The 12,871-nt window shown below is 39.7% G+C and overlaps 1 long non-coding RNA gene across 1 annotated transcript; it reads left to right on the plus strand.

The window, feature by feature from the left end:
* The first annotated feature begins 3,575 nt into the window (after window positions 1-3,575).
* Window positions 3,576-12,745, plus strand: LOC307157177. The gene is made up of 3 exons (XR_013820886.1): window positions 3,576-3,786; window positions 11,379-11,478; window positions 11,651-12,745. It is a non-coding gene; the product is annotated as an uncharacterized lncRNA (long non-coding RNA).
* The last annotated feature ends 126 nt before the right edge of the window (window positions 12,746-12,871 follow it).

Below are 12,871 nucleotides of genomic sequence, written 5' to 3' on the forward strand. Positions count from 1 at the left end.
GAGCAAATCAAGAGGTTTTTCCTTTATTAAGTGCCTTTCTGATAACACTGTTATATTGCATAGATGTGATTCAATTTTAAATGCATGATTCCATACAGTCCATGCTTAATTCAATGATTAAAAATTTAAATAAAATTTATTATCTCAACACAATTATACTTTTTGTATTTGACCTATGCTCTTTGCAGTTCACATCGCTTGTCTACATGACCGAAGCATATTTCTGCGATAATTTTGCATTGACCAATAAAAGTATATTCTTTATTGTTTTTGTAGTTTGTTGTTAATATGTTGTTTAATGTGTTAAAATGCTCTCTATAAGAATCTTATTTCTTTAAATTTGGCCTCCAAGCAAAACATGTGCACTAAAAACTAAATTTAATGTTTATTCATCAACAATTAATCAAGCTGAGTGAAGCAGGGGTTTTAAACTATTCGACTCAACGAATTATTGGATGAGTGAGACAGTCATTTGTTGTGAAATATTTTACATTTGTGAAAATAATAAATGTATGTGCATTCTAACTCTTAGCTGAGGTTAATTCACTCATCGGGTTAATTTACCAGAACTGGTAGATCCATGTTGCTATGTTGGTTGAGAACCCGACGACATCAGATTTGTTGTTAAATATATACATTTTTAATCTCAGTCCTCTAACCTTCGACAGAACCCATTACAGAACCTCGGGTTTGTCGTTTTATTTATCAAATGTGCTGATACACTTATTGACCACAAGAGGGAGCTGATGATCAACAGTTCAAAACTGGTTCAAAATATATATTAAAAAAACAGACTAGCCTAATGTAAAAGTGTGTGTGACCTTTTAGAATAGTCAATAGTCAGGTTCACTATATATTTTTGTGGGAATTTTTGGGGGATTTGCTAAACTATAGGCTACATTTTTGGAAAGGTTATTGTATAAGGAGTCAGAAAATCAATGTTTGCATTTGCCCAGATGTCTATGTGGCGGCCATATTGAATTTTTAAAAAATAGCCGCCGTAAAACTTGAATTTGTAATATCTCGGCTTCTGAATAAACTGGAATGTTGATTTTAACTGCTAAACCCACATTTTCAGGGTCAGGGAATCCAATGGTGCTAGTTACAAAGCTACAAGACTTTGCCACATTAACCCATAGATGCATAAGTGGGTCAGAAATGACCCGGTGTGGTTGTTTTCTTGCAATATCATTGTAATGAAAAATTGTTCGCATTTAATATTCCATGTTCCTCAAAAACCATGTTTTTTTTATCATCCCATTGAAATACATCCACAATATGAGTAAAAAGACTAAACATCACAAGCAGTTGGTCAGATAACTCAGAGTTCCTTTTATTGAAGAGTTTAAAATTAGCTAATGTAAAACATGTATGTTCGGGAACTATCGACATATGATTAAGCAACCTATATAATTAGACAGTTTCTCATAATCATCATCGCTTTCATACATCACGGCTTGGGAAGTGTCATCGTTCTGGCACTGGCTGCTGCACTGACACATGTCAGTACAGGCTAAGTCCTTAGTTCTGCAGGAGCACCTCCCAGAAGAGCAGTCAGATTTACACTTGCATTGAACCAACTCAAGGATGGCCTTTGGGGCTGGGAGGACCTCTGTGGTCACTGGTTTGAGCATGCCATCCGAGTGTTTGAAGTATCCGTTTTGCAGAGGATCCAGCTGTGGATCCTGCAGAGCAATGGCTGCCTGTGCCCATACTCTTGTTTGGGCATGGACTCTCAAGATGTGTTGCTTCAGAGCTCCAAGTGTTGGAGGGAGCTAGTCACTTTCTGCCCTATGTTTGCAGAAGAGATGCCATCACTTATCCAGTGGATTTGTATGGGATCATGTGAATGGCAATGAAGAATCAAATGTTGAGGGGTCTGGCTCAGCCGTTTCTGTGCTTCTTCTTTTCTGTCCACGCTTTTTGGCAGTGTAGTGTCCTGTAGCTAAAGCATGTGCATTGTGGTCTCTTGCACGTTGTATTTCAACCTTATTAGTTGCACTGAGGGACAGGAGCGATGCCAGACTGCATTCTCTGTGCACATTGTTTCTGGTGTGCAGTTTTGCAGTCGCCTTTGTACTTGGACATAGTTCCCATCATTCAAACTGGCCCTCTCTTGAACTACCTGAAGAATGAGACCATAGGACTCTAATCTAGGGTGTTAGACCAGGACTCCTTTCTTTTTATCATCAGACTGGCAGAAAATGCACTGCTTCCAGTTAATGGACTCCTCAGCTTGACATACCCCTTCTTAAATATATCTTAAAAATATATCTAAATTACATCATATGCTCTCATTGACAAATGCGGAACAATTAGTTAATGCGTTCATGACATCAAGGCTAGATTATTGTAAAGCTCTATTGGGTGGTTGCCCTGCACGCTTAATAAGCAAACTATAGCTGGACCAAAATGCCACAGTTTGAGTTCTTACTAGAACCAGGAAGTATGACCATATTAGCCCTGTTCTGTCAACACTGCATTGGCTCCCTATTAAACATTGCATACATTTTAAAATATTGCTGATTACTTACAAAGCACTAAATGGTTTAGCTCCGCAGTACTTGAGCGAGCTCTTAACGCATTATAGTCCTTCACGTCTATTGCGATCTCAAAATTCCGGCCAGTTGATAATACCTAGAATATCAAAATCGACTGCTGGCGGTAGATCCTTTTCCTATTTAGCACCAAAACTTTGGAACAGTCTTCCTAACATTGTCCGGGAAGCAGACACACTCTGTCAGTATAAAGCTAGACTAAAAACACATCTCTTTGACCTAGCATACACATAACACATTATAGACTTCTATAATTCAATGTTAGGCTGCATAGATTAGGTCAGCCGGAACCGGGAACACTTCCCATAAATCCTGATGTACTCGTTACATCATAAGAAGAATGGCATCTACGCTAATTTGGCTCGAAACATCACTGCAAATAAAATCTTTCAACAGGAACTACTTTGTGTGTGGATCCCTCTCAGCATCCTTTAGTAGGTTTGCAATGTGCATGTCTTTGTAATTCCCAAAATAAATATTAAATGTTTTAATGAGTGATATAAAAAATCTTTTTTTGAAGAACAGCTGGAATATGAAATGATAACTTTTCATTACAAAGATATTGCAAGAAAACAACCACATATTCCTACTCATTTTTTTCCTACTCATGCATCGAAGGGTCAATATGGTAAAGTGTAACTAGCACCATTGGATTCCTTGACCCTTACAGTGTGAGTTTAGCAGTAAAAATCAACATTCCAGTTTATTCAGAAGTCGAGATATTACAATTTTACGGCGGCCATTTTTTTAACTTCAATATGGCCGCCATATAGACATCTGAGCAAATGCAAACATTGATTTTCTGACTCCTTATACAATAACCTTTCCAAAAATGTATAGTTTAGCAAATCCCCAAAAAAATCCCACAAAGGTTAAAATCTGAATATAATGAACCTGACTACAATAACACAATCTGAAGCAACGAACGCTGAGTCTGTTGGCATTATAAAATAAACTTTTGTAAATATTTTTCGTTTTTCATCCGCACCACTAGGCGGCGTAAGCGGCTTCACGTTCAGTCTGACATTTGGATGCTTGACCGACAACATGACGCTTGACAACAGCAACATGTGTAGACTTTTGTGTAGTTTTAAGTTTAGATTCTGCAGATGACAGCTCAGTGACGGTATTATAATGTCACTAAACCACGCATATTGCAGCTCATAAACAAACAAAACTGATACACGCTGCGATGAATTGCAGGAATCGAGTGTCACTCGACTTATCTGTAAGTATCCAAATCATTGTCAAAGCCACATAACTTTAGTTCTGATGGGGTCTTTCACCTAAAGTGTTGTTGTTGTTGCTTGACAACTAAGTATGTATGAAACTAGCATGTTTGTCACATCTACTGTTTATCACAGACTTTGTTTACAACCTGCTCTCTTGCTGAACTCACTATCAGACCTTTAGATAAACAAATGAATCGGTAGTTCTTGTGTTACATGTACAGTGAGGAAAATAAGTATTTGAACACCCTGCTATTTTGCAAGTTCTCCCACTTAGAAATCATGGAGGGGTCTGAAATTGTCATCGTAGGTGCATGTCCACTGTGAGAGACATAATCTAAAAAAAAATCCAGAAATCATAATGTATGATTTTTTAACTATTTATTTGTATGATACAGCTGCAATTTTTTTTTTTTTAACCTTTATTTATCCAGGTAAACTGTTTGAGAACCACTTCTCATTTACAAACATGACCTGGCCAAGAGGCTACAGGAATAAATAGGGACATACTGTACAACTGTACATAGTCAAACACATGACACACATAGAACAAGCAATTGAATTAAAAAAGGTAGACAACAAAGAAAAGAGAAAAAGAATAAAGTGCTTAAATATGTGTGTATAAATATGGTTCATAATTGTCAGCAGGAACAAGAGTCAACTATGTAATTTTTGAGGTTCTGCTTAAAGGTGGAGATTGGGATCAGAGATGTAAGTTTCAGGGTATTTTGTAGTATGTTCCAGTCGTGTACTGCTGCAAAGCGGAAGGCATTACGTCCAAAGATAGTAGAAGTAGGGGGGGTACTAAATTTAATCAAATTACTTGATCTTGTGTGATAGGCGTTATGAGCAGCATGAAGAAGAGATGACAAATAGAGAGGTGTCTTGCCCAGGATTGTCTTGTATATGAAGATAAACCAATGATGGAGCCGCCGGGTATGAAGGGAGGGCCAGCCCACCAGTTTATACAGGTCACAGTGATGAGTGTGAAAGGGTGCATTAGTGGCAAAACGGATGGCTGAATGATAGAGTGTGTCAAGTTTTTTTAGGGCTGTGTTTGGTGCCATTCTGTAGATAATATCGCCATAGTCCAAAATTGGCAGTACTGTCATCTTAACAAGGGTGCATTTGGTAGCATGAGTAAAGGAAGCTTTATTGCGGAAAAGAAAGGCTAGTCTAGCTTTGACTTTTGTTTGAAGGTTATTGATGTGTGTAATGAATGACAGGGATGAATCCAACCAGATACCTAGATATTTATATTTTTTGACATACTCCAGAGCCATACTGTTCATGCAGGTGATTGTAAGTGGAGTCTCGGTGACTGGTTTTCGGCTAAAAAGGATACATTTTGTCTTACTGGTGTTAATACGGAGGTGGAGATTGTCAAAGAACTGCTCTATAGAGGTGAAGCTGAGTTTAAGACTGGAAGCCGCAGAATTGGGCGAGGAACCAACTGAGTACAAAATGGTATCATCTGCATAAAGATGAATCCTGGAGGTGCCAGCAGCTCTGGCTATATCATTGATGTAGATAGAAAAAAGGGTTGAGCCCAGGATGGAGCCTTGAGGCACACCTTTAGAGATAATAAGTGGGTCTGACATAATGTTTTCAACCTTCAATTGCTGGGCACGGTTGGTGAGATAATTGGCAAACCAAACACAGCTAGAGGAGGACAGACCAATACTGGAAAGCTTATGTAAGAGGATCCTATGGTCGACAGAGTCAAAGGCCTTGGCGAGGTCTATAAAGGTGGCAATACAGACCTGTTTGCTGTCTAATGCTGTAATTACCTCATCAAGGACCTTTGTGGTGGCTGTTATGCACCCATGTCCTGTCCGAAAACCAGATTGCATGTCAAATAATATATGATTTTTATCCAGGAAATCATTTAACTGTTTTTGGACGAGCTTCTCCAGAACTTTGGCAAGGCATGGTAGGATGGAAATTGGGCGATAACAATTTGGATCAGATTCAGAACCCCCTTTGAAGAGGGGAAAAATTATGGCTGATTTCCAATCAATAGGGAACTCAGAGAGCTGTAGGGACATGTTAAATAGTCTTGTGACGGGAGCGGCAATAATGCGGGATGCTGCTTTTAAGAACATGGGATCAAGACCATCAAGGCCAGCAGATTTGTTTGTGTTCAGCTTGGAGAGTTCATCCTGGACTTCAGAGGTGGAAAGAGGCATAAAAGAGAAGCCATTGTTGCTTGATGGAGAAAGTTGGGCATCTACAGAGGTTGTAACTGAAGTATCCATTGAGACTGGATTAGGGTTTGACATTGAAACTGTATGGGTTGCATTAATAAAGTGATGGTTTAGAAGTGAGGCCATCCGAGACTTCTCAGTAATAATGATGTCATTAAATAACATAGAAACTGGTAAATGAGGTGAAATAACTTTATTTTCCATTACCTTGACTGTTTTCCAGAATGCCCTAGCATCAGTGCCACATGTGGTGAGTTTTTCTTTAAAATGAGAGATTTTGGCATTTCTGATAGCCTGTGTTGCTTTATTTCTGCATTGACGGAAGGCCAGCCAGTCAACTGGAGTTTGGGTAGAGCGGGCTTTTCTCCAGAGAGCATTTTTATGATGAATAATCTCAGCCAGGTCATTGGAAAACCAGGGACTATATCGATTTTTTATTCAAATTTTTTTCAGAGGGGCATGCTTACTCATAATCAGATTGAAAGTGTTTTTTAAAAAAGACCATGCCTCTTCCAAGAGGTGGAAGGAATTAATTCTGTCCCAGGACACGGCCGCAACATCTTGGAGAAAAGCTTGCATGTCCAGTTTTTTCAAAGAGCGCTTGGTTACAATTACTGGGGGCCTTTTGAATGAAAGGCCAGAGCGTACACATGCAATAGCGCAATGATCACTTATTTGACTGAAAACTCCGGCTTGATAATTAGATGGATTGTTAGTCAAAAGGAGGTCAATCAGAGTGGATGATGAGGAAGATTTAGGATTAAGTCTGGTGGGCTCAGATATCATCTGAGTAAGGTTTAGAGCATCAAACTGTTGCAAAACTGTATCTGGGGGATTGATCATATCCCAGTTCAGATCACCCATAAGGACAAACTCAGAGGATATGTATGGAGCTAGGAATTGACTAAAAGCTGTGAGTGCAGAAACTGGAGCTGAAGGTGCTCTATAGCAAACAGCAACAGAGATAGAGAAAGTAGTTGAAAGCCTAAGCTTTAGTACCAGTAGTTCAAGTTGTTTAGGAACTGACTTAGAAAGAACAACAGTACATTGCAGATGATCTTTAACATACATAGCTACACCACCACCCCTGGTAGCTCTGTCCTGACGAAACACATTATAGCCTGGTATGAAGATGTCAAGATCAGTGTTCCCTTTTTTAAGCCAGGATTCAGAGATAGCAAGAACATCAGGATTAGCTGTGTGCACCAATGTTTTTAAAGTGTCAAAATGCTTAGAATTCAACAGACTGCAGATATTTACATGTAAAAAACCCAATGATTTACGGTCACAAAATTCACCAAATGACAGCTGGGCAGTTACCAGCAGGCCCGGGGTCCTGATACTGTACATGCAGCAAAACGGTGAATGACAAAATCCAGAGAACCAGTAAGATTTTTATAAAGAAAAGCATGATTCAGAAACTTTAGTAGTGTAGCACAGGCTTCAATGTGTGCTGGAAACAAGCCTTGATGTATCTTGATGTAAATGCTGATTCGAAAACCCCTGCCACAGATCTAGGCTGAAGGCAAGCCACACTGCAGCAGGTCCATGTAGGCCTCAGACCAGGTGGAGTAGGCCGAGATCCTCTCGAAAACAAGCAGGTAGGCCTCAGACCAGGTGGAGTAGGCCGAGATCCTCTCGAAAACAAGCAGGTAGGCCTCAGACCAGGTAGAGTAGGCCGAGATCCTCTCGAAAACAAGCAGGTAGGCCTCAGACCAGATGGAGTAGGCCGAGAACCTCTCAGAATAGCTGTAGCCAGATAGCATAGGCTTTAGTGTGTGCTGGAAGCGAACCACAATGCAGCTGGAGATAGATGTTGTTATCTTGCTGTAAATCCTGTTTCAAGAACCCGTCACAGATCTAGGCTGAAGACAAGCCACACTGCAGCAGATCCCTGGGCTGTAGCATGAAGATAGGCCTCAAACCAAATAATAGGCCAAGAGCTCACAAAAATAACAGGGTAGAATATCCATAACTACAAAAACTTAGTTAAGTTAGTTAACTTAGTTAGGATTATTTCAGTGAAAGGTGCACTAAAAACCTTTAAAAAAGTTAAAAATGGACAGACAAAGAGCAGACAGAAAGACATGCAGCCATCTTGGAAAGTGGGAGGGGGTGATCAAAGTCTCAGGTCTCAGGTCTCAGGGAGTCTCAGGTGTTCAAATAAGTATTTGAACACCTGAGAAAATCAATGTTAATATTTGGTACAGTAGCCTTTGTTTGCAATTACAGAGGTCAAACGTTTCCTGTAGTTTTTCACCAGGTTTGCACACACTGCAGGAGGGATTTTGGCCCACTCCTCCACACAGATCTTCTCTAGATCAGTCAGGTTTCTGGGCTGTCGCTGAGAAACACAGAGTTTGAGCTCCCTCCAAAGATTCTCTATTGGGTTTAGGTCTGGAGACTGGCTAGGCCACGCCAGAACCTTGATATGCTTCTTACAGAGCCACTCCTTGGTTATCCTGCCTGTGTGCTTCAGGTCATTGTCAGCCTCTACCCATCTTCAATGCTCTAACTGAGGGAAGGAGGTTGTTCCCCAAAATCTCGCAATACATGGCCCCGGTCATCCTCTCCTTAAAGGTCCCGTTCTATGTGATCCCATGTTTCAAACTTTAGTTAGTGTGTAATGTTGTTGTTAGAGTATAAATAATATCTGTAAAATTATAAAGCTCAAAGTTCAATGCCAAGCGAGATATTTTATTTAACAGAAGTTGACTACAAAAAACGGCTGGATTGGACTACACCCCTCTACATCCTTCTTTAGTGATGTCACTAGAACCGTAACCTCCGCCCACAGGAACACAGGCGTATTGATGGCGAAATGTCAACAGACGTGGTTGATGTTTATCTATAATCGGATACCGCAAAAGTTTAATTCGAAGTTGTTAGTTAGCTCTGTCCATTTCACCACGGACTGTTTTTCTAACCTGGGATAATATCAAGCAGACTTCTCTCAGCGTTTCATACTGACGAAGGGGACAATTTCAACTATATTCCAGCAAGCGGTAAGTAGTGATTTAATATGGAAGTAGCGATCACTCTTCACATCGTTCGTTTCTCTTAGTAGGATGAAAATAATCTTACTTAAACTGTGATTAATATACAGAAAGCGATCAAAGAACAATCCCTTTCCAATCGCCCAAGCTGCTGTCGGTGACACAGCGCGAGTTTATCTGGACTCTTGCCAAAACTCGTTATGAAATCAATGACGCTGTTACACTGCACAACGAAGCTCTTACTGTATTTATATGCCTCATGTTTGCATTGGTGAAATCATTAGTGAGAGTGCAGAAACTGCGTTGCAATGATAAGATCTTTCACGCGATTAACAGACTGTTATCTGCTCAATGCTCATCATCACTGCAACCTTTTATGTGATGGGAATAGATCTAAATACTTAAAAAACTTCTCACGATTCGTTAATCCAGATAGCTGTAATAGTAAAAACGTATAATAGCTGTAATAGTAAAAGTTTTCCAGATAGTTCCACATATAATGCCAGATATTTCATATGCAAGCATGTCAGCCAATCACAGCAGAGGGCAACAACACTGAAGTCTCACAGCAGACACGCCCCTTCAAACAGAGTGTTCAAACCAGGGAATGAAATCAGGCTAGGAAATATGCCTTTTATTTCTAAATTATAACAATTTTTGATCTAAAAAACATACTAACATTATAAGGGCACCCCTGAAAACATTATTAAATAATAAAAATAATCCATGGAATGGGACCTTTAATACAGTGCAGTCGCCCTGTCCCATGTGCAGAAAAACACCCCCAAAGCATGATGCTACCACCCCCATGCTTCACAGTAGGGATGGTGTTCTTGGGATGGTACTCATCATTCTTCTTCCTCCAAACACGTTTAGTGGAATTATGACCAAAAAGTTATATTTTGGTCTCATCTGACCACATGACTTTCTCCCATGACTCCTCTGGCTCATCCAAATGGTCATTGGCAAACTTAAGACGGGCCTTGACATGTGCTGGTTTAAGCAGGGGAACCTTCCGTGCCATGCATGATTTCAAACCATGACGTCTTAGTGTATTACCAACAGTAACCTTGGAAACGGTGGTCCCAGCTCTTTTCAGGTCATTGACCAGCTCCTCCCGTGTAGTTCTGGGCTGATTTCTCACCTTTCTTAGGATCATTGAGACCCCACGAGGTGAGATCTTGCATGGAGCCCCAGTCCGAGGGAGATTGACAGTCATGTTTAGCTTCTTCCATTTTCTAATGATTGCTCCAACAGTGGACCTTTTTTCACCAAGCTGTTTGGCAATTTCCCCGTAGCCCTTTCCAGCCTTGTGGAGGTGTACAATTTTGTCTCTAGTGTCTTTGGACAGCTCTTTGGTCTTGGCCATGTTAGTAGTTGGATTCTTACTGATTGTATGGGGTGGACAGGTGTCTTTATGCAGCTAACAACCTCAAACAGGTGCATCTAATTTAGGATAATAAATGGAGTGGAGGTGGACATTTTAAAGGCAGACTAACAGGTCTTTGAGGGTCAGAATTCTAGCTGATAGACAGGTGTTCAAATACTTATTTGCAGCTGTATCATACAAATAAATTGTTAAAAAAGCATATATTGTGATTTCTGGATTTTTTTTCTTAGATTATGTCTCTCACAGTGGACATGCACCTACGATGACAATTTCAGACCCCTCCATGATTTCCAAGTGGGAGAACTTGCAAAATAGCAGGGTGTTCAAATACTTATTTTCCTCACTGTATAAGCTTTGAATGAATCGTCCTCTGATGTATGTGTAATGAAGTAGAATAATGGGGAATCGTGGATTTTGTCTCTGTTGTTGTTAGTTGTCGTACTGTATAATCCAGTTTGTTAATAGTAAAACTGTCATATATACAGTCCAGAACCAGGCTAAAACCATTAAACCAGTCTTTTAGCATTACTCGTGTTTAAAGTCTCCTCTTAATTTTAATTGAATTAATAGATTATATGTTGATACAGCATTACTGAAGAGATATAATATAATCAGTAATATATATATATTTTTACATTGTACTGCTTTAGGCTTTTAATTTATTCCATTTTCCATCTATTAACTAGTCTTTAGACAAAAGCCCTAATCAGACGGTAATTGTTTCTCATGGGGTCGTAAGGTATTTTCAACATTTACAGGGGTTAGTCTGTGATTTTATTGCCATCCGAATATCTAATGTCTGTGTTTTTCTCCCACCACCCGTGTAAAAATCGGCTTCACTATCAATAAATCGTTTTATCACTGAGGTGTCATGCACATTTTTTTTTACAGACATCCACATGAGTAAAAAGTACCGTCCGATTATAGTTTAACTTTCACATTCTCATTTGAGATGTAGAATATGGAGTAATGTCTTTTTTTATTTACTTTCCTCACAGAAGGAATGTGTTTGGTGCATTACATGCAGTCATCAGAAGCAGAGCTCTGGGACGTGAGGACAGACATTCACTGTAATGATGGACTTCTGCTGATGGACAGGTAATGCATATGTGTGTGTTACTGTGCTAAACATGTAGGTTTCCATCATTTTCTTTTTGGAGGGGCACCCCTTTACAAAGCAAATGATGGGAACCTAAATAGGTGGGGAAGGGACGAGGGGGTGACATTTTTATATAATTGTTTTTTTTTTCCTCTCGTTCTGTCCAAAAAGTATAACCCCTGCTGGTGACTGTGACGGAAGCTCCGGGGGGAGACCGCTCTGGTATCCCCCTCCTTTGGGCGCGCCACTCACACACACACCACATTCACTCATATCGCGGAGATCTGGCTGGGATCGAACCAGCAACCTCTGAAACCGTGAGGCAGCGCTCTTACCTGTGAGCCACAGATCTCTTGCTGAGACATGTGCTGGAACTTATATTTCACTTTTCTCCTGAGAGTTTCCAATAAAGCAGTTAAAGTGAGATTTGAACCTGTGTCTTCATCACAGCCTTGTCCTCAGAGAGTGTGTGTTTATCCACTCGCCCATCATGGATTTTGTGACAATGACCGCTTTTCAGGACACCTTGTCTAATGAGAACTATTGAAAGTCAGCAATAGTGGGATTTGAACTCAGGCCGCTGTGATTGAAACACAACTCTTTAGCTCCTGAGCCACTGAGACGGCTGATGCGGTGAGTGATTTGAACAGGTTTGATCCAGAGCTTTGTGTTAAATGATGAATAACTTTAACAAACGTGGGATTTGAACCAGGCCTTTCTGGTTGGTAAGGAAGACAACTATCTGCTGAGCCACAGAGATTGTGATGTTGTGATGTTGTGATGTTGTGATGTTGTTTTAGATTTAAAGTTTATCTTAGCGTATGTTTAAGCTGGGTAAAAGATGATCATCTTTGATTGATAATTCATTGACTACTCAGTCCAGAAAGTATTTCTTTGGATTTATTATTCAGTTATGAGAAAACCAGATCTATTCTTATAGAAATGTTTTTTTTATTTCTGTAGGAGTCGTGTGAATTACTATTTTGACATTTGACATTGAAATATGCAAACTGATATATTCGCTTAACTGAAGTTATTCTTTGTATCAGTATCTGTGTGTGAATTTTTTAGTGTCCTATTGTCTTTCTAAATAAATAAATACGCAAAAAAGTCAATCTAAAATTATTTTCGCCCTCCTGTGGCGATTTGTGTAAACTACACTGCTTCAGATCGAGTCTCAGATTAAAATAGTTTCGCCCTCCTGTGGCGATTTGTGTGAATAGCACCAAATCAAATCGAATCTAATAAACGTAAAATTGTTTCGCCCTCCTGTGGTGATTTGTGTAAACTACACCGCCGCAAATCGAGTCTAATGAATTTAAATGGGATTTTTCTTCTGTCCTCTCTATTCTTCTATTAAAAAACACACACAAACACACACACACACACATA

Source organism: Squalius cephalus (genome assembly GCF_949319135.1).
Source record: "Squalius cephalus genome assembly, chromosome: 4".
NCBI lineage: Eukaryota > Metazoa > Chordata > Actinopteri > Cypriniformes > Leuciscidae > Squalius > Squalius cephalus.